The 22,500-nt window shown below is 46.8% G+C and overlaps 1 protein-coding gene across 6 annotated transcripts in view; it reads left to right on the top strand.

Moving 5' to 3' along the window:
- Positions 1-22,500, top strand: part of LOC119572369 (F-actin-monooxygenase Mical-like) — a 120,290-nt gene that overhangs the window by 49,499 nt on the left and 48,291 nt on the right. Inside the window, exon 1 of one of the 6 annotated variants that reach the window (XM_037919443.1) lies at positions 11,323-11,341. The exons of the other annotated variants lie outside the window; for them this stretch is intronic. The gene's annotated coding sequence lies outside the window, so the exon portion shown is untranslated. Of the gene's footprint in view, positions 1-11,322; positions 11,342-22,500 lie in introns of those variants that run through there. 6 annotated transcript variants of the gene reach the window in all.

Here is a 22,500-nt window from a genome sequence, read left to right on the forward strand (position 1 = left end):
TTATGGGGGAATATTTGACCCTCGCTGGCACTATCCCCCCTATTTCTCCCCATTATTCTGATGGCTGATCTTCGCTGGGTCTGTCCCCGTCTCCCCATTGCATTGTGATGGGAGAGGGAGTGACTAAACTTCCCTTCCTCTGTTTCCATTTGAAAGTGATGGGAGAAAAGTTGTGGATGACCACTGCTCCCCTCCCCTTGCCCCCCCATCTCTCGCCTCCCCTCCCCTCTCTCCTTCCCCCTTTTCCATCGTCTAACTTTCACCCCTCTTCTCTCTCTCTTCCTCTCTTTTCTCCCTCTTTTCTTTCTCTCTCTCTCTTCTCTCTCTCTCTCTCTCTCTCTCTCTCTCTCTCTTCTCTCTCTCTCTCTCTCTCTCTCTCTCTCTCTCTCTCTCTCTTTCTCTCTCCTCTCCCCTCTCCCCTCTCCCCTCTCTCCTCTCTCTCTCTCTCCCCCCTCTCTCCCCTCCTTCCCGATTGATACTTAAGTAGCAGGAAACCTCTTTTACTGCTTGTTGTTGAAGGGTGTCATTTTGCCATATAATAACTGGACGCTTTCGGTTCCTCGCCGGTATGATAGGCACACTGGAACGCCCGGAATGTAATTGCATTGCAGTGTTGACTTGTGTGCACGCGCGCACAAGCAAGCATGCAAACAGGGATGGGGGGGGTTATGTGCACGTATGCATATTGCTCAGCTGCCGTGATTTCTGGCATGTTTGGGAGCCTGAAAGACTTTTTATTTGCTAATTTGTACGCTAGTGAACTTCAATCCTATTTGTCTTTGTTTTTTTCATTTCTTGCCTCTCGTCTTTCGTTTCTGTTGCTTTTTTCCTCCAGTTTTCTTACCTTATTCCCTCTCTGCGTTTCGTGACTCATTCTGACCTTTGTCGAAGCATCCTTGACCCCGGCAGTGTTATCGGTAAAATCAAGAATATATAAATAAAAAAAACAAATCTGAACAAAAAACAAAAACAAAAAAAAGGATCCTTGATCACAGCCGCGTCGTTGAGAACAACATAAACAAAGATAACAACAAAAACTAAAAAGCCGAAGGAGATAATAAACTTACGTAATCCGTGGCCATGTCGTCGACTTAACCGGCCATGTCGACGTGTATAACCCTTATCCTTCCCCCTCCCCCCCCAAAAAAAAAAGAAAGAAAAAAAAAGTTAAAGGTCAGCTGTGTCTTCTCCAAGTCGCCTCTATCGACCGGCCTGAAGACGGATCACTGCGTTGGGTCGACGGTCGCGTTTCAGGGTTTTCGAGGTCGAGGCGGTTGATTACAAGGTCTTCTGTGGCGGCCGGGATTAGGGATGGGGATGGAGAGGCTTGGTTGGGAAAAGTGTGTGTGTGGGGGAGGGGGGAGGGGATTCCAGTGGATATTTGCACTTGGACATGTGGAAACGCATGTAAGTACTCACGCATGCATGCACGCACGCACCCCCACCCCCTACACACACACTCACTCTCTCTCTCCTCTCCTCTCTTCTTCTCTCTCTCTCTCTCTCTCTCTCTCTCTCTCTCTCTCTCTCTCTCTCTCTCTCTCTCTCTCTCTCTCTCTCTCTCTCTCTCTCTCCCTCCCTCTCTCCCTCTCCTCTCTCCCTCCCTCCCTCTCTCCTTCTCTCCCTCCCTCTCTCCTTCTCTCCCTCTCTATAGTATACATGTCTTCATGCGCTTCTTATTTTCATTTGATTACCATATAAACATAATTTATTCCGAAAGATACCCAAGCACACATACATATATAATTACGAATAAATTGATTAATTAATGCACATCGTTTTACGTGCGAGTGCGAGTGCTCATATTTTGTATGTTTACAGCGGGCGAAGGTTGTACGGTCATAATAAGCTTTATCGTCTTCGTTTTCTCTTTTCTTTTCTTTTGTTGTCATGTATTTTTTCTTCATCTCCTTTTTTCTTTCTTTCCTTCACCATCCCTGCCATTACAACCGACAATTAACAATAACAATAATAATTATTGATAATGCTAACTGCGATAATGATGGTGATGATGGGGATGAAAATTGTTATTATGGTAATGATATGATATTATGATGTTAATGATAATGATAATAAAATATAATAATGATAATGATAATCATCACATCATCATCATCACATCATCATCATAATCATATTAATACTAACGATAAACGCTGCACAAGAGAGCGGGCGAGGGGGTGCCTGAAGTATGTAAGGGCGGTGGCAAAACATCGTTTGATTGTGTTACCGGCAACACCCACCGCCGCCACTCCGATTACTTTGCTGTGGCCGCTGATACTCAGACCATCTCAGACATTCGGACAGTCAGACACTCGTTCAGATACTTTCTTTGTCAGTTACTCAGACAGGCAGTCACGTGCAGAGTTATTTGGGTATTTGGTGTGGTTATTTATTCAGACATTTAGATAATCAGATACTCCAGTATATATGGAGGCACTCAAGCTCACTTATTCAGACACTCGGGCGCTAGAGACTCAAGTATTCACGCACTCAAAACACTCTCACACTCAGTTATTCTGACACTTAGACGTTCGTATATTCGGACATTCAGACCCTTAAACTGGGCCAGTTGCGAAGGACAAGCGCCAGGATCATGACGAAGTGCATCGAGGTGGTGTGGTTCCCTGGGGGGGGGGGGGTTGAGGGGGAGATATGGGGGACATTAGGAAGCCCGTCTCGTTTCTCTGGTTGTTAGGTATTTTTCTGTCTCTTTGTCTCTTTTCTCTCCCCTCTCCTCTCTTCCCTCGCCATTTCTATCTCTCTCCCTCTTCCTTCCCATCCCAATTGTTCCTCCCTCTCTCTCTCCCTTCTCTCTTCCATCTCCATCTCCATCCCCGTCACTATTCTCATCCCTCTCTGCCTCCCTCCCTCCCTCGTCTGTTTCTCTCCTGCACCATTATATGTCTATCGCTACTCGCGCGTGTTGTATCCGAGTGAGTTTGTTTGACAACCCGTTTTTGGGCGTGGGCCTTGTGATGCACCTTAGGCACATTCCTCGAATTCTTTTTTTCTTTTTTCTTTTTTTTTCATTCTTTCTTCTTCTTTTTCTTCTTTTTATTGTTTGGGTTTTGCTTGTGCGCTGTTGGTGTTGATCTAGGTCTGCAAGTGTTGATACGTTGCAGGGCATTTCCTCCGATGACAACCGAGTTTCTTTCTGCAATAATTTGGGGCATTATTGTTATTCTAAGCTTAGGGTTGCAAGTTGCTCTTGTTGTGCGTTGCATACTAGATTGTTGTTTGTAGAAAGATGGCTTTGATTTGTTTATATTTACGTTTAATTTTTATCCATATGTGGGTTAATTTGGGTAATTTAGTTGGTTATTTTATCAATAGGGAAAACAGAAGCGTTAGTTCATCATATAAAAAAAAATCGACGTGATAATTCGACCACAACCGAACTTTGAGGCCTTAATTTTGTGTGGAGGAAATTCCGTGCCTCGTGATAGTCGGCCCGATCGGAAATGACCTCGTAAGGGAGCTGTGAGCAGCGGGTCTTTTGGTTCTTTTGAAAGGCGCTGAGGGGGCTCTTCTTTGTTTCTCTCTCTCTCTCTCTCTCTCTCTCTCTCTCTCTCTCTCTCTCTCTCTCTCTCTCTCTCTCTCTCTCTCTCCTCTCTCTCTCTCTCTCTCCTTTTCTCTCTCTCTCTCTCTCTCTCTCTCTCTCTCTCTCTCTCTCTCTCTCTCTCTCTCTCTCTCTCTCTCTCTCTCTTCTTTCCCCTTTCTTTCACTCCTCCTTTCTTCCTTTTTCTCACCCTTTCCCTTGCAGCCAGTGCTGAGTTTTCACTTCTTTTTTAAATTATTGTTTGATTGTGTTAAGGAACAGGTGCAGGAGTTAGTATTCTTGCGAGTGATATTATTTTTGTATTTGAGAAGACTATAAAGTGACCGCTGAAGATTTATTGGCATCCGGCGGAATCTCGTATTTTATCTTCATAGATTATCTCTCTTTTGCCAAGAAACTGCACTTGCTGCTCCTCCCCCTCTCTCTCTTCCTCCTTCTTTTCTTGAGTTAGCTCGCTTTCGTTCGCGCTACATTCTTGATCTCTTTCTCCTCCTCCTCCTCCTCCTCCTCTTTCTTCCTTCTCCTGGTCCTCCTCTCTTCTTCTTCTTCTTCCTCCTCCTCCTCCCCTCCTCCTCCTCCTCCTCCTCCTCCTCCTCCTCCTCCTCCTCCTCCTCCTCCTCCTCTCCCTTCCTCTTCCTCTTCCACCTCCTCCTCCTCCTCCTCCTCCTCTTCCTCTTCCTCTTCCACCTCCTCCTCCTCCTCCTCTCTCCTCCTCCTCCGTCCTCTTCCTCTCCTTCTCCTCCTCCTCCCGTCCCTTCCTCCTTCCTCTCCCTTCCTCCCGTCCCCTTCCTCTCCTCCTCCTCCTCCTCCTCCCTCCTCCTCCTCCTCCCTCCTCCTCCTCCTCCTCCTCCTCCTCCTCCTCCTCCCTCCTCCTCCTCCTCCTCATCCTCATCCTCATCCTCCCGTCCCTTCCTCTTCCTCTTCCACCTGAAGGTTGAAGAAGACGGGAGAAAGATGTCGGGATGGAGGGAGATGAGAAGAGCATGTGGAAGAAGAAGAAGAAGAAGAAGAAGAAGAAGAAGAGAAGAAGAAGAAGAAGAAGAAGAAGAGGTAGAAGTAGAAGAAGAGATGACGATGATCGAAGAAGACTAGAGAAAGATGATATTGGGATGGAGGGAGATGAGAACAGCCCGCGGTTAAGACAAACAATCACCTACTGACAAGAGCGTCGGGGGGAAAACATGAGCGCGGAAGATAGCCGGGTTGGGGCTAACTCGCAAGCCTTTATTAGTGTTTTGCTCGTGATGCTGTGTAGTTATGTAGTGTGTAACGTGTTGGGAAGCAGGTGTAGGTGTCAGAGTGGAAGAGGAGGGAGAGGGGAAGTGGGGGGAGAAGGAGGAGGAGGATATGAGTGAAGGGAGAAGGAGGAGGAGGATAGGAGTGAAGGGAGGAGGGAGAAGGAGGAGGAGGATAGGAATGAAAGAAGGGTGAGGATAGGAGTGAAGGGATAAAGAGAAGGAGGATAGGGGTGAAGGGAGATGGAGAAAGGAATTTGAGGGAGGAGGGTATAAGTAGAGGAGGAAGAAGAAAAGAAATGAAGAGAGAGGTAGTGAAGTGTCGGGAGAAAGAGAGAAGTAGAAGTGGAGGAGGAGGAGGGGAGTGAAGAGGATTGGTATTAATGGTGAAGCCAGTTGATGGGAAAACGATAGGTTTGGTAACTGGAAATTATTTAGTTTGATTAATCGGATTAATTGCTATTGATTCGGCCAGATGGAGGCGAAAATGGGAAGAGGAGAGGCTGAAAGATTGTTCATGGTAGGAGGAGGAAAACGAGGAGGAGGAGGAGGAGGAAAAAAAGGAAGAGGTTGAATATGCGGACGCAGAATGTGATTATCTCGGCCGTGCGTGTTGAAGACGTTGCAGACAGCTCAAGGTCCCTCTCGCAACCAAAAAGCGAAATTGCCAATAATTGCGACTGCGTGAAGGAGAAAGAGGGAAAAGAGGCGAAGATGATGACGGATGCCGGGGTTTTCTTTCCTTCTTGTGTGAGTTGGTGTAAGGGAGAGGGAAGGGGGAGAGGAAGGAGAGGGGGAGGGGAGGAGAGAGGAGAGGGGGAGGGAGGAGAGGAGGGGAGGAGAGTGGAGGGAGAGAGGAGGAGTGGGGAAAAGAGTGGAGGGGAGAAAGTGGGAGTGGGGGAGAAAGAGTGGGAGTGGGGGAGAAAGAGTGGGAGTGGGGAGAGAGAGAGAGAGTGGGAGAGAGAGTGGGAGAGAGAGAGGGAGAGAGAGAGGGAGAGAGAGAGAGAAAGAGAAAGAGAAAGAGAAAGAGAAAGAGAGAGAGAGAGGAGACAGGCAAACCCTCAGAGACAGACAGACTAGAAAGAAGGAAAGAAGAACGAGAACCGAGGGGCAAAAAAAAGAGAAAGAGAAAGAAAAAAAGTGGGTGAATTATCTTCCCGGGAGTGCATGTTGAAGATGCCAAGGACCCGTGTATTATCCGTTGCGGCGACTATCTAGGGCAGCAGGATACCTTCGTTGCCAGGATGGAAGGGATCTGGGCTTTTGGCATCTTTGCATTTTAATTGTTTATATGCCTGTATACCGTCGTCATTGCAGCACACATTCATACGAAGAATACTATTAAAATTTAGCAATATTCTCCGAGGATAAAAAAGCACATCGACATCCCAAAGACACCGGGGCGCTTAGACACGAGAGCTCCCCAGACAGAGCCACTCAGACAGTCCTCGGCATCTCGCTCTCGATCTCCCAGACACGGTGGCGCTGCTGGCCCGCCCTTTCACGCTGGGCTCTTGGGCTGGGTGGCCGCTTCGGTCGAGGGGCTAATTAAGCGGGAGATAACTGACCTAACTAGACCTTGCCCCTAATTAATAATTCCTGTATTCTGATGATGATTTTCTTTTTCTTCTTTTCTTGTTCTACTGTTTTTCTTTGTATTTTTATTATTTATTTTTTTAATTGTTATTGTTATTGTTATTATTTCTCCTTCTTTTTCTTCTGCCTCTTCTATTTTTTCTTCCTCTTCTTCTTCTTCTTCTTCTTTTCTTCTTTCTCTTCTTTTTTTTTCTTCTTAAAGTGTTCGAATTTTGGAAGTGTTTGCGGAATGTTAAGTCGATGTTTAATAGCGGGTTATTGCCCTGTCTGTTTTTCTTTTTTTTATTGGAAACGGATTCAAAAGATGTTTGTTGTCCATTGTGCTTGCAGTGAGCTGGTCTTCGTCCGTGAGCTTTGTTGTTTCTAAGGCGAGTGTGGCTGGGCTGTCGGTTGTTTGTAATATGTTGAGGTTTACTTATTTGAATATATATCTGTTTATTTTTTTTGTTGTTTGTGGTTAACTGTGTGATGTCGGGTCTCGTATAAGGGCTTAATGAATAGTATGCGCATGTTAATTGGGTGAGTTTTGCAGGAGATGATGAGGAAGAAAAGGAAAAACAGTCGCCATTAATCAGTTCGAACCCCGATATCCTCCGATCAAGTCCCCCGTGGCAGATTAGTGTTGCAAGCGACACGATGCAAGTGATCGTCAACCCCCCTATGGCCTCTTCCTCACTCCCTCTCCCCCTGCTCCCTCTCCCGCTACCCCTCCTCCTCTCCCATGCCTCTCTCCCTTCCTTCTCTCCTCCTCCCCTCTCCCGTGCCCCTCCCCCGCTACCCCTCCTCCTCTCCCATGCCCCTCCTCCTCCTCCTCCCCCTCCTCCTTTCCCATGCCCCTCCCGCTACCCCTCCCCCTCCCCCTCCCCCTCCCCCTCCTCCTTTCCCATGCCCCTCCCACCCCCGCCTCTACCCTTTAGTCACAGCCTCGGGGTAACGGTTTCGCCTTTGGCCGTTAGCGATCTTGAGTTAAGGAGGCGATGTGTGTTTGTTATTGGTGTTTGTATTTGATAGGGAATGTGATATATTTATGTGTTTACATGCTTTGTTTGTTTGTTGCGTTGTTGGTTTTTGTTTCTCATTTTTCTCGGGGACGTGACTTTGTTTGTTTATTCAGTTTGTTTGTTTGTTTTGTTTTTGGGCCTCTGATTTCTCACGTATCGGAACTGGTGCGTTTCTCGTACAGAAGCTGGGAAATAATGGTGTCAGATAGGAGACCCAGTAGTCTTCAGTTATTGTAGATTGTGTGTGTGTTTGTTTGTTTGTTTGTGCGTGCGCGCCTGTGTGTGCGTGTGCGTGTGTGTGTGTGTGTGTGTGTGTGTGTGTGTGTGTGTGTGTGTGTGTGTGCGAGCGCCTGCGTGCGTGCGTGTGTTCTTGTATTCCTGTACACTTGCCTGACTGCGTGTACATTACGCGGTCGTTAGGTGGGTTCCTGAGATCTCAACCAAGATTACTAAATAATTTCAGATCATATCTAGTGATCGTGCCCACTACTACACAGTCAGCATCCTACCACCCTCATTCTTCCCTTCCGCGCCCTCCTTCCTCACTCTCCATCCTTTTCTCATTCCCGCTCCCCCTTCGTCCCTCCTACCCTCTCTCCCATCCTCACTCACTCTGACCTCCCTCCACTCTTCCATTCCTCCCTCCCTCTCCTTCTCTCTATCCCCCCCCTCCTTCCCTCCTCCCCCACCTCTTCGTTTTCTCTCCCACTCTTCCATTCTTTCCTCCCTCCCTCTCTCCCTCCACTCTTCCCTCTATCTCCTTCCATCCCTCCCTCCACTCTTCCCTCCTCTTTTCCCTCTATCTCCTTCCCTCCCTCCCCCTCCTTTTCGTTTCTCTCCCAGTCTGAGGACGCGTGCATAAAGGCCGGTTTCAATCACTTCCACATTTGGCTTGAACGCGGCTGTGAGCGCTGCGATGATGGCGCCATGTACAGTCGGGGGAGCCTCCCATATGGCATTATTTATTGCTTTCTTTTTTATTTCTTTATTTGTTTGTTTGTTTTTAGTTTTATTTATATATTTCTTCGGGGCTTCATTCTCTTTTTTCTCTATCTCTATCTCTATCATTTCTTTCGTTGCTTCAGTTCGTTGTTTTCCGTGTTTTTTTTGTTTTTTTCCTTTCTCGTTTTTTCTCTATTCCTTTTCTGTCTTCCTTTCGTCTCTTTTATGTTTCCTTGATGATCTGTTGGTATTACTGCTGAGGAAAATTGCTGTGGGCCTTTTGTGTGAGTTCGTGAGCAGCGCGTCTCTTGAGTGAGGGCAAGCACGCAGGGAGGTTAGGGCGGGAGGTCCAAAGGGGGCGTGGCGAGAGGCGTGGCGAGGGTGTGGCGTTGGAGGTGTGATAGGAATAATTTTTTTTTTTTTTTTTTTTTTTTTTTTTTAACGTGTGATACTCAGCTAGTTACAGTTCAAGTGATTTAAATTTTTGTCTGTGGTCCATTTGTGGCTAAGAGATTAAGATATTTTTTTTCTGTCATTGAGGGAAAGGAGGGGGATGGGGGCAGGGGGGTAGGGGAGGGGCAGGGGGCGTCATCGTCCGTGTCATCTGCCTGTTACTGTTAGATTGCTCTGTTCCGTTCTTTCGCTCCGTGGCCTGCTTACCCCCTGTCTATGTCTTGCGTGTTGAGCATTCACGCATGCATGCACTCTTGTATGCACCATTTCCTTCTTTATGTTTTTTTTTTTTTCTTTTTTTTTCTGTCTCGTAGTGCTTTCTTTTCATTCCCTTCCAGGTTGTTTCCGTTGACTTATTTTTTTTTTTTACCCTCCCCCCCCTCTCTCTCTCTCTCTCTCTCTCTCTCTCTCTCTCTCTCTCTCTCTCTTCCCTCTCTCTCCTCCTTCTCTCTCTCCCTCTCTCTCTCTCTCTCTCTCTCTCTCTTTCTCTCTCTCCTCCACTCTCTCTCTCTCTCTCTCTCTCTCTCTCTTCTCTCTCTCTCTCTCTCTTCTCTCTCTCTTTCTCTTCTTTTTCTCTCTCTCTCCTCTCTCTCTCTCTTCTCTCTCTCTCCTCTCTCTCTCTCTCTCTCTCTCTCCTCTCTCTCTCTCTCTCTCTCTCTCCTCTCTCTCTCTCTCTCTCCCTCTCTCTTCTCTCTCTCTCCTCTCTCTCTCTCTCCTCTCTCTCTCTCGTCACTCTCTCTCTCTCACTCTCACTCTCTCTCACTCTCACTCTCACCTCTCTCTCTCTCTTTTTCCTTCGCCTCCCCTTCCCTTTCCCCCGGCATACAGACATACATTGGATTACCCTAAATACATAGTCAGATGAGTAGATAAATAAATAAATGAATTGTCAGTAACGTTTACTTCCTTGACTTTCAATCATATTTTAGCTCTCATCCCCACTCCCTCATTCACCCACTTACTCTCTCACACAATCAACTTGTATCAACAACTTGGTATATGTGCGAAGAATGAGGTGATGAGGGTTAAGGCGTAGGTGAAGGAGCCGCGGCACTTGAGGAGGAGCGTGACTAAGCCTCGGTGACCCTTGGGGGGGGGGGGGGGTCCGGTGTTACGTCACTGCGTCTCTCGTGTGTTTCCTGAGGATGCTCTTGGGCTGAGAGTGGAGGAGTAGGGGGTGGGAAAAGGGTGAGGGAGGGGATGGAGAGGGCATGAGGAGGGGGTGAAAGAGGAGGGAGGGAGGGGATGGAGAGGGCATGGGGAAGGGGTGAAGGAGGGAGGGAGGGGATGGAGAGGGCATGGGGAAGGGGTGAAGGAGGGAGGGAGGGGAAGGGGAGGGGGGCGTTAGGTGAAAAATGGGGGGGGGTTAGGAGGAAGGGTTAGGCAGAGAGAGGGACGTTGGGTTATAAAGTGGGGGGAAGGGGTTGCGGGAAGGGTACGGTGGGTTGGAGAGGAGGGAGGAGGCGTGGGAGAGGAATGGTAGGTAGTAAAGGAGGGAAGAGGAGTGCGAAGAGAGCGGTATGGTGGATGAAAATAAGGAAGAAGAATATATAGGAAGAAGGAAAAGGAGGGAAAGGGTGGCACTTCCACTTCCCTCCTTTATCTCCACAAAGGAGGGAAGTGGAATGGAGAGGAGGGGTGGGGGGCGAAAGAAGAGGGAGGAGGTGAGGGAGGAGGAGGGCAAGGGTATTTTGGGTTCGAGAAGTGAGTTGGGGAGGGTGTGACTCTAATCGTCTCTCTCGGGATTCGAATGGAGATGGAGTGGGGAGGGAAGGGGGGAAAGGTTAAGGGTAGGGGAGGGAAGGAAGGGCGGAGGGGGTAAGGGGTGGGTTAGGAGGGAAGGGGTAGGGGAAGGGAAAGGGAGGGAGGGGGGAGGAGGGTTTGACTTGGGTAAAGGTAGCGTGGGGGTGGAGGGGATAGGGGTACAGAGATAGTTTATAGAGGGCGTTGCTACTTGCTACTTGGAGCGTACTGGAGGTACAGGGGATTAAAGGGCGTATACAAGCGAAGCCTTAAGTGAAGAGAGCTTGTTGTACATTTGAGGTACAAATTGTGGAGAAGAGGTAGTAAGGGGTGAGAGAGAGAGGAAGTAGAGGTGTAGAGAGAGTGGGTGGAGAGGAAGAAGAAGATGAAGTGAGAGTGAGAGTGAAGACAGAGAGAGGAGATGAGGAGAGAGAGAGAGAGAGTGAGAGTGAGAGTGAGAGTGAGAGAGAGAGAGAGAGAGAGAGAGTGTGAGAGAGAGAGAGAGAGAGAGAGAGAGTGAGTGAGTGAGTGAGTGAGTGAGTGAGTCGCGCGTATGTGCATGTGTTTGTAAGCGATCATTATTGTGTATGTGCGTGTCTGTATTTTGGCCCATCATGTTACTCCTTTTGGAGACAAGATGTGACTGAACTTTGAAGCTCGTAAAACAATAGCGAGGGAGAGCTATAAAAATGTTAACGTAGTTTTTTATCTTGTATTATTATATTTCAATGTACGCTAATTTTTTTTTTTTTTCAGGTACGTCCTCGCGTGATGATTCCCACATCTCTTCTCCCATCGTCCTTCGATCGGTAATTACTTAATACTTTATTTTATCCGTTCCGTGTTAATGATTTATTCCTACGCGGTTGTCCGACGTTTTCTTCAATTCGTTCGCGGAAGATTTACAACGAAACTTTCATTAGATCAGTTATTTTTACCAGATATTTTCACGTGTTTTCAGTCATCGTCGGTGAGATCAACAAAGCATACACGGTCCCTTTTATGTCGTTAAATGCCCATGCTGTTTGTTCTTGTTATGAATAGTATGGGGAAGTTCGGGTCTTTGTGTTTTAATGAGTGTTTTAATGAAACTCGTAATTAGGCGTACTGTTCGTAGGTTGTTTAGCAGGTGTTTTGTGTTATAGGTTTTACGTATCAGGTGTTAGGTAATAGGCAATATTTATTACCATTATATTTATTATTTTTACGGGTTGTTATGTGGGGTTTTAATTGTTCAGGAAAGAGGGTTACGGGCGGTAGGTGGAGTGGCATACGCGACTATGTAAGAATTGTTTTACGTTTCCTGGATTGAAATACACGATAAATTCCCAAATAAACTAGGACACATGTTTTGTTTTTCGTGTGTGTGTGTGTGTGTGTGTGTGTGTGTGTGTGTGTGTGTGTGTGTGTGTGTGTGTGCGTGCATGTGTGTGCGTGCGTGCGTGCGTACGTGCATGTCTATGTATATGTATATGTATTTGCGCGTGTGTGTATGTGTGTGCGTGCGTGCGTGCGTGCGTGTGTGTGAGTGAGTGTGAGTAAGTGAGTAAGTAAGTAAATGAGGAACAGAGAGGAGCAGAGGCATAGAGGCCGGCAGACAGACGGAGAGTATATTAAATCACTTTTTGCCATAGGAGTACAAAGAGAACATTCCCCCCAAACCTCGAGAACTTGCGTAGCGAGCGAAAGTCGTCGCCGGCAATTACAAATAATAGCAACGAATCTGTTTTGCTCGCACGCGCCGTCGAAAGCGAACCTCTGCATCCAACTCCTGGTCTTTGTTCCCTCGTGCAGTTGTTTGCGCGATTGTCGCTTGTTTTGCCGTTGCTCCGCTGCCGTGCCAGTCGGTGCCCGAGGGCCAGGTGGGGGTGGGGGTTGCCCTCCCCCCTCGATCCCAACTTTCCCTCCTTATTGCCAACCGGAAGTGTCTTTGTGACAGGCACACACACTGGGGTTTCTTGCCCTCTTCCTCCCTCCTCCCTACCGCCCACTTTCCACGCCCACGATGGTTCTCCCTTCTTGGCTCTTTTGTGAACGCCCGTCCTCCCTTTCTCCCCCTCCCTCTCTTTCTCTCTCTTTTTTTTTTTACTTTTCTTCGTCATCATCATTATTACTATTTTCATCGTCTTATTCTTATTATTCTTAATCTTATTCTTATTCTTATTCTTATTATTCTTCCCTCTTTACGTATTTTGTCCATGTGCACAAACACCGCACCGGCGTCTCTCCTGCCCATGCCTTTCACACGTGTAAACCATGTGCTAGTTACTCGAACTCGCCGGCTTTCTCTATTCTTTTTTTCTTGCTCTTTTAGGTTTTATTATCATTGTTGTTATTCTTCGTCCTCTACTACGTGTACTACCATGACCGCGCCGCCCTCGTTCTGTGCGTGCCATTCCTGCGCCCACACTGGCCATGCGAGTTCCGCCTCGACGCCCACACGACCCGCAGCCTTGCCCTTGTACGCCCACTAGTCCCGCTGCTTGTTTTCTCTCCATTCTGTCTCTTTCTATTTTTTTTTTCATTCTTGTATTTGAATCTTTCTTGTATTTCTCTTAACCTCTCGTCTCTCTCTTTCTCTCTTGTATCTCGCCTCTCTCTTTCTCTCTTGCTATCTCGTCTCTCTCTCTCTCTCTCTCTCTCTCTCTCTCTCTCTCTCTCTCTCTTCTCTCTCTCTCTTCCCTCTTCCCTCTTCCCTCTTCCCTCTTCCCTCTTCCCTCTTCCCTTCCCGTCCTTCTTTCTCTTCCCTCTTCCTTCTTCCCTCCTTCTCTACTTCCCTGTCTTCTCCTTCCCTCTCTCTGTCCACCCCTTCTCGCAATCACTCTCATTCTCTTTTTCTTTCCCTTTTTCTTTTTCTTTCTTTCCTTCCTCATCACTCTGCTCCCTCTTCCTCTCAATAAATGCTTTTCACCCTGTCCCTCCGGGTCTCTTTGCTCTTCTTCTCCCGCATTCCCCTTCTCTATTCCTCTCCCTCTCTACTCCATGCTGTCTCTACCGTCCTCTGCTTCTCCTTCGCTCTCCCTCTTTCGTATTTCTCTTCTACCCTTCCCCTCTCTCGCAGTTCCCTTCTTTAGCCCGCTTGTATTTCAGTTACTTTGCCTTTCCTTCCCTTGCATTTCCCTTCTGTCACATGTCCCTTCTCCCCTTTCTTTCTCTCGTTATTCTCTTCTCCCTTTTCCATCACTCGCATTTCTCCTTCTCTCCTTTCCCTCTATCGCATCTCTCATTTCTCACACTCTCGCAGTTTCCTACTCTCCTCTCCTTCTCTCACCTTTGTCTTCTCTCGCATTTCCCTTCTCACATTTTCTTTCTCCCCTTCCCTTTTTCTCGCGTTTCTCTTCTCACATTTTCCTTCTCCCCTTTCCTTTTTTCTCGCGTTTCTCCTCTCCATTTTCCTCTCTCAATAGCGTTTTGGGCGAACCGCTTATTCATTCATACATTCCTCGGCGATGACGTGGCTGAGCTTGTGCGGTTGTAACGGGGAAGACGCGGTTGTAATGTCACGTCACATGACTCATGGTCTGCTGAAGGTGTGAATCGGTGCCGTCGACACAATTTACTTTTCATTGATAGAGGGAAATGCGATGAGTAATAGATAATGATGCTAGGATTCATTTCCCTCCCCCCTCTCTGGCTTTGAATAGCTTAAGAAAGCTAGGGAAAACTAGCATCTTCTTTTACTTTTTGTATGGGTTTCTGAATGTGTTTCCATATATATATATATATATATATATATATATATATATATATATATTATATATCATATATATCACAACGCAGCTGAAACATTCACTTCTCTCTCTCTTCTCTCTCTCTCTCTCTCTCTCTCTCTCTCTCTCTCTACCTTCTCCTCTCCTCTCCTCTCTCCCCTCTTCTCTCTCTCTCTCTCTCTCTCTCTCTCTCTCTCTCTCTCTCTCATCTCTCTCTCTCTTCTCTCTCTCTCTCTTTCTCTCTTCTCTCTCCTCTCTCTCATCTCTCTCTTCACACTCCTCTCTCTCTCTCTCTCTCTCTCTCTCTCTCTCTCTCTCTCTCTCTCTCTCTTTTCTCTTTTTCTCTCTTTCTTTCTGTCTTTCCTTCCTCCTACCCTTACCCCTACCCTACCCCTTCCCCTACCCCACGCTCTCTTTTCCTCTCCCTCTCTGTCATCTATTTCGAATTTTCAGCTGATTTAATATTTGCTTATTTCACGTAGGTATCTTTTTTAGCGAAACTCACCGGGTTATTAGGCGAGAACTTCATTAATATGCATAGAGAGCGTGTAGCGCAGACAAAAAAAAAGTGAACGAAAGGAAAGGAATTTGATCATGCTAATTAGGGGTCGAAAAGAGAACTGTTTCTTTTTTCCACGTTTATTTTTTAATGTAATTTTCTTTAATCTTCTTTTTTTTTTTTATTTGATATTTGTATTAGTTGGCTAATTGTGTATCGTCGCCTTATACACATACACATTCACTGAAAACGTAAATTTTTCACTTTCTGTCATTCCTCTCGCAAAAAGTGCGTGTTGGAGGGAGATCTCCCTCTCCCCTCCCTCCCCTCCCCCACGTACACAAATAAATAAACATGATAATGAAAAATATGTCGTTCTTCCTGTCACTCCCCGCACGTCACGGTGTTTTGTTTACATTTCGCGCACGTGTTTTGGGAGGCGGGTCGGACCGCGGACTCGATGGGGCGCTCAGCTGTAATAGGTGTCTTCCTTGTACGGTGGCAGTCGGTACTTCCGTTCCCCGGGTGCTTGGACGAGAAAGTAGGCGAGGTAAAGGCGGGGAGGAAGAGGAAGAGGAGGGGAACTGGAAGAATTTGGGGAAGGGAGGAGTGGAGGAAGTAAGGGTAAAGAGTGGGGAGAAAAATAATGGATGAAAAATTGAAGAAATTGTGAGGCGGCTAGGGGGAGAGGAGTTGGTAGCGTTGGAGGAAGAAGGAATTTAGAGGAAGAATGTGCTAGGAACTGGAAGATGGCTAAAGAATGGAGGACGATGAGGAACAATAAAGGGGGAGGGAAAATTGAGGAGATTAAGAGAAAGAAAATGAAGGAGATAAAGAGAGAGAGAGAGAGAATAAAAATAACATCGCTTCTATTACACCTGCCCATATCCAGATCAACGACCACCTGGCGTATTAACTGACAGCACAGGAAACATTAAGTTCATTTAGCCTCTTTGCCATATATTTGTTTTCCTCACCTTACGTTTATTATTGTATAAACCAAATTGTTGACGATAAAAAAAATAATTATTTATGGTCAGGGAAAAGAAGCCCTTCTCTCGTGATTGTTTGTGTTCTCGTTTTCGTTTTCTCTTTTTTCTTTTATTTTTCCTTCGTTTTCTTTTGTTCTCGTTTTTGTCTTAACGGTGTTGTCATGCGGGATTTTGTTTTTGTGTCGTAGTAATTGCGGTCGTATAGTACTTTTTTTATTCTTGTTTTTTTTTTTTCTTAGACCGTAATCATTGATAGCTGTGGTGGAGCTGCATTTGCAGATAACACGATTGCGGTTGTTATTATTGCTATTTTTGGTAATTGCTTTTATGATTTTTTAAACGTCTAATTATATATCGATAGCGGTAGACTCGTTGTCATTCATCTCCAAAGGGGGCTTGAAAAGACTCAGGGGTACTTGTGGATTAATTATCATTTACAGTAATTTCTTTTATGGTAATCGATGCTTGTCTTATATAATAGCGGGGCCAGTAGACCTGTCACGTCGTCTCACCCAAGAGCCGGAGAGATGGGCGGGGCTCCCCTAAGTGTGATGAGGGTGATTAGGGTGCGTCAGCTGCGGCCGGGGCTAGGCTAGGGTGGAGCTGATTATTAGTGTGAGGGAAGGTATGGTAGGGTGGCTGCTCGGCTTGTGTAACGTTGGTTTCGAGGCCGTGTAACGTAGGCAGCCGGTTATAACGTTGTGTGGAGGAGTCCGGGAAGGTGGTAGTTTTCGATCGGCCGCCGGGAAGGAATTCTCTGTTGCTTGTGTGTTGATTTTTTTTCTGTATTTGTGTGTTGCGGTGTTTCGTGCGGTTTTAAAGTGTTGTGATGTTCCATTGGTGTTTTTTTTGTGTATTTTGAGTGCTATGTTTGTTTACGACGATTTGTGTGACTTAAGTGCTGTGGTGGTATTTGGATTTTTTTTTATTCTTTTGTAACTAATGTGATTACAGTGCTATGGTGTGTCAGGGAATTAGTATGGTTACAGTGATGTGCTGACTGCTAATGTTTGCGTGTAATGACGAGCCCTAAGTGTGTTTGTATACTTGTACAACTTCGTCACGTAAGTAAGTGAAGGATTTGTAACAATATCGTTGCCGGGCATTATGCAGTGCGTATGGTATAAGCGTTATTTAATTCCTCTTACGTGTGTCACTGACATCAAGTAAACTGTTTATGTAACATCACGGCCCCATTGTTTTGTTTTGTGCTTCGTCAAGTACAGACTACGTTTTAAGGAGGAAACTTTTCTGTATTCGAATTCTAAGTTTTGCTTTTAATAAAAAAAGAAACATAGGGTTAAGGGTTACCTGTTGTTTGAAGTTACTTTTAATGTAATTCGACAAGCATTGCTATTTCATGCAACACTTGAGCAATCAGATTTTGCACTGTTACACTAGAATAGGAATTTGTTGTCAGAGATTTCTCAAGTTTTGCATACGTGGTCCTGGTTTTAATCCTGTGTGCACATTTTGGTTTGAATAAGGAATCAGGACGTAGCTGGGTGCTGTTTTCTTTATTGTTTTTAAACCTGGGCAATATAGGTGTCGCATGCTTTTCCATTTTGCTGTTTGTTTTTTGCTGAAATCTTTAAAATGAAGGCGTCACTACATGGATATTTACTTTGGAAGGTTTCTGGCGTGCGATGTCGGCCAAATGCCAATTATGCAAATCCTCGTGACTTCCGCGTCGATCGGTTCTCGTAAAGTCGTGTTAATTGCATCTTCGAGTCAGCCGCCGGTCTGGATACTCCATCTTGCCCGGAGTTTGAGTATCGCTCCTCTGCTTGGTCAGTAAATCGTGCTTGTTCTTGCTGACTGGATGGAAAGTGAAAGTATTTTGCATTCGATTTGCGTAGGGCGAGCACAAGCAATTTAAGCCGACAATAGAGAGGTAGAAGTAGTTGGAGACAAGAACGAGAGCGAGAGGCAGGTGGAGAGACAGCTGGACAGAGAAGCAAGCAAACAAGCAAGACGGGGGAAGACAGGAAACAGGCAGGGAAGCAAACATGCAAGGCAGACAAGCGGAACGGACAGGGAGGCAAGCACGCAGACAATCAGACGGGTAGGAAAACAAGTAAACAGATAGAGGTACGCCAGAAAGCAAGGAAACAGATCGCCAGACAGTCATCCAGCAAGCAGACAGACACACCTGGTCAGACAGACACTAAACCCGGCAGTTAGTCTCGCAGCCAAAATTACGTTACGGCGTTAATGAAATCGGTTGAGGAAGAGGAACGAGACGGACATACTTATTATGAGTGAGTGTTCAGGGCCTTTCTTAGGGGGGAGCGATTCTAGTTTCGCCTCGTGTTCGCCAAAAGAACGATGTTGGTGGTGGTGATGATGGTGATGGTGATAGTGATGATGATGATGATTATGTTGGTGGTGGTGTTAATGGTGATAATGATCACGATGGCAATGATGATGACGATAATGATTATTATTATGACGGTGAAGGTGGTGAGGAAGAGGAAGAAGGCGAAGACGAAGATGAAGACGAGGAGGATAATGATAAGAGTGCGAAGCTTACGCGAAGAGTAATTAAGAGTAGGGGTGGGGTGCATGACCCGACCGGGGTGGGAGGAGGGTGCTAAGGGAGGGGTGTGGGTGAGGGTAGATCGAGGTATGGTCAAGAAAGGGGAAGAGATAGGCAGGAGGAGAGGTTATGAGACAGATTAGAGGAGGATAGGGCAGAGTAAGGGAGGGAGGGGGTTGAGGGAGTAGCTTTTAGAGGAAAGGGTGTTGGAGTTGAGAACGGAAGAGGGGGGTGGAGGAGGGGGGGTAGGTGGGTGAGTGGGTGGAAGAGCCGGAAGTGGGAAGGAGGGACCAACAGGTGGCGGAAGTGAGCGCGGGGAGGGTGGGGTTGGGTGGGGTGACGGGAGTAGGTGGAGGGGGGATGGGTAGCGGTGGGGGGGGGTGAGGGGAGAGCCCAGAGTGCCATCATTAGGGACCACCCGTTAGCTACTTAATTACCTGATTATCGTGTTCTTGAGGAGGAGAGAGATTCTTGGGGTCGGGGTGGGGGATTGAGGGAGGGGGAAGGGGGGTAGAGGAATTATGACCGTGGCTATAAACGGGTAGGCCGTAGGGAATAGGCTGTTAGGAATCGGTGACTCGTCTGATGGAACGGTTTTGTGATTATACACCGTGCGAAGAAGTCTATAAACTCATCATTGCCGTCTTTGTATTTTAATATTCTTTCGCTTTTGTTACTATCATCATTATCAATCAGTTTTTTTTTTTTTTTTCGTTGTTAATACCATTATGGTATGTGACGATCATCATCGTTACTATCATTATCATCATCACCATCAACAGTAAAACACCTTTATTGATTTATTTATATATTTTTTTTCTCCTCCATTATCAAAGTTGGTTGTCGTAGTTCCTTTCGAATTCACTACTGCCCACACGTTCACACGTTTAGCTGTTCGAGCGCAGCAGGAACTTTCAAGACGAGAACGCTGTCTACCCCCCACCCCACCCCTATCGTCCTCCCCCCCTCCCTCCCGCCCTCGTACTCGCGCGTCCAAATGCTATACGCTCGTTTTGGGTGTAATGTTCACGCTTTCACACTTACCTGACCATGGCAGTACGAGTGAGAAAAAGGCGCTAGATTGCAATTGCAGCTTTCACTCGTTATATATAATCGTTATATGTGGTCGCTGTTGGAATTAGTGTGAACTGATTTCTCTCTCTTATCTCTCTTCTCTCTCTCTTATCTCTTTTTCTTCTTCTCTTCACTCCTTCCTCTTCTCTCCGTTTCACTTGTGTGTGGTTCATTTGTTTTAAGTGTACGTGTGAATGTTTTGTTTATTTGTGTGCATTCGAATGTTCTGTATTTGTTTGTTTGTGTGCGATTGTTTTGTTTATTTGTGCACGCGAACGTTTTGTTTGTTTGCATGTGCGAATATTTTGCTTCTTTTTATGTGTACGTGCTTGCGTGCGCGCCGTGTTATTTTTGTATTTGTCCTCTTTCTGCGTTAGTGTGTTCACTGTTGTGTTTGGCTGTCTGTATTTACGTTTGCATGCATGTCCCTTATGTATCGACACGTGCCTCTACGTATGTGTATTCTTACTAAACAGTGGTAGTGTACGTCCGTGCGCACGCTCGCACAAGGTGTTTACACGGGCGTAAGAATGTTTATTCGATGCTCCGCCCCCCTGGCGTTTCGTAGTTACATAAGCGGCACTTAGTTCCAGCGTAGCGTAGCGGGCGGTAACCGTGGGTGGTGCGGGCGGCTGTAGTGGCAGCGGCGGCGGCGGGGGCCTCGGCAGCGGTTGTGAGCTGCGATGCGTGGTTGATTTTTCCCGTCGATAAACAAAGCGCTAGACAGGACCTACAGTTACGCGACAGGGCAGGGTGACGAATGGCACGGCCGAGCGTGTCCGAATCGGCCGGTACGATAAACAGCAATTTAGATTTTGGCGGTCCCGCGGCGACGACGATCGGAGGCGGGAGGTTACGTGGGGGCTTCTCTGTTTTTCCTTCGTTTCCTTTCTCTCTCTTACTTTCTCTAGTTCAGGGGTTTGTTGGGGAGCGGGGAGCCCTAGACGAGAAGGCGTGGGCAGGAGGGTATAGTCGCAATTAGTCTAGTCTTGGAAGGAAAACAGGATTCGCAAGAAAGCAATGACAGCAACTTTTAACTGGAATGAGAAGTATCACGGAGGTTTGTCGGGGCCACGCGCAAGCCCGGCGCAGGTGCCAGCGGCCGGGGAGTTAGTTGCCAGCTGCTTTTTTTTTTCTCTCTCTCTTTCTCTCCTCTCTCTCATTCTCTCTCTTTTTTCTATTCCCCCCCCCCTCCGCGCGTTTCTGCGGAAGCTAGGGACATCGCGAGCGAGGGTTTTCCCGGTGACTTGGGTGGGAGCAGACGTTAAGGAGTGAGCATGTGTGCGTTTTATTGTTTTTATTTCTATTGATTTATGCTTTTCTTTTATGCGGCGGCTGGCACATGTGTGTGTGTGTGTGTGTGTGTGTGTGTGTGTGTGTGTGTGTATGTGTGGTGGGGTAGGGGGTATAATTCGTACAGTATGTGTGTATGTATATTTGTATGCATTACGTGTCCATTGCATATATGCTTTTGTGTACGCCATGTGGGTGGATGATGCGATGGCCTTTACCAAGATCTGTCCGGATTTGACAAGAGGGGGCGGGGGAGGGAGAGGTGATGGGGAGGCCTGGGGGCGGGGAGGCGTGAGGGCGGGGGAGGGAGAGGTGAGGGGGAGGCGTGGGGGCGGGGGAGGGAGAGGTGAGGGGAAGGAGAGGTGAGGGGGAGGCGTGGGGGCGGGGGAGGGAGAGGTGAAGGGGAGGCGTGAGGGCGGGGTAGGCGGTATGGTTTGGATTAATGAATATTCCCCGAACACCACTTGGCGTCTCTGCTGTGAACGTGTCTTGAACACTCGATTACTCTGCCTGTCTTGTGGCGATGTTTGTGCCGGCCGGTGAGAGGAGGTTGCAGAGGGGAGAATGTTGGATGCTGAAGGGCGGGGAATGTTGAATGTTGCAGGTTGGAGAAGGTTGAATATTGTTTGTGGAGGGAATGTTGAATGTTGCAGATGGGAGAAGGTTGAATGTTGAAGATGGGAGAACGTTGAATGTTGCAGATGGGAGAACGTTGAATGTTAGAGAAGTAAGAATGTTGCAGAGGTAAGAGTGTTGAATGTTGTAGTGTGGAGAATGTTGATCAGAGAATGCTTGATGAGGAGAAAGGAGGTTATTGCTAGATTGGTAGTGAAATGCTAATACCTGTTCGATGTCAAAATTCTTATTCACAATAAGAGCTAGTTTTGAAATTTTATTTTTTTCTCGTATTTATTTATTTGTTTATCATTTTCTCAGTTTTAGCAATACCCTCATCAGGATGGAACCCGGATGTAAAAAAAAAAAAAAAAAAAAAAAAAATCACCTGTGACTGCATGACGGCATGTTCAAGAAGCCTGCATGATACTGGTTCTTAGTGCAGGTTTATGATGTTCACTTTTCACATGGACGGCGGTGTTCATAAAGCTCTTGTACGGGGGTTAGCGTGACGTCACATTTTCACATGTCCGTTAGATAACAATAGAAGGAAGAAGACAGGTTGACAGCACATCTTTTTCACTTCCCTCTCCTCCTTCGTCTTCCATTTTTTTTTTTTTTTTTCTTCGTTTTACAAGACAATCGAAGTCATTTGTATTGAACGTTCAAGGAAGGGAAGAGGACGTTGATCTGAGGAGGGAAGGAGGGAAAAAGGGAAAGAAGGAGGGAGGAGAGGGAAATTTTTAGAAAGAGGAGTAGGAGGAAAGAAGAAAAGACAGGAAGAGGAAAAAGAGGAAAGAGGAGAAGAATAAAAGACTATGATAATAATATGCAGGAAAATAATTGAAATTAACATTTTGACATCGATAAAGAAAGACCTCCTGATATCAGTCGCGTTATCATGGCGGCTGGAGATGGAGAGGGCGGGTGGGAATGCGAAGCGTGACGCGGCCTCCTTATAAGGCGTGCGGGTCGGGGGCGGCGACAGGCAACGCCGAAGGGCCCGACGCGCGCGGTGCGACGGCGACGCCACATGGCCAGGTGGGGCGGCTGGAGACACGGCCGGGGCCATGACTGTGATGCTACTGTGACTAAGATTGCTACTATGGCGGTGACTGCGACTGCTACTGTGACTAAGATTGCTACTATGGCGGTGACTGCGACTGCTACTGTGACTAAGATTGCTACTATGGCGATGTCTGTGACTGGTACTGTGGTTATGACTATGGCTGCTACTATGATTAAG

The sequence above is a fragment of the Penaeus monodon genome, chromosome 4, assembly GCF_015228065.2.
Source record: "Penaeus monodon isolate SGIC_2016 chromosome 4, NSTDA_Pmon_1, whole genome shotgun sequence".
Lineage (NCBI taxonomy): Eukaryota > Metazoa > Arthropoda > Malacostraca > Decapoda > Penaeidae > Penaeus > Penaeus monodon.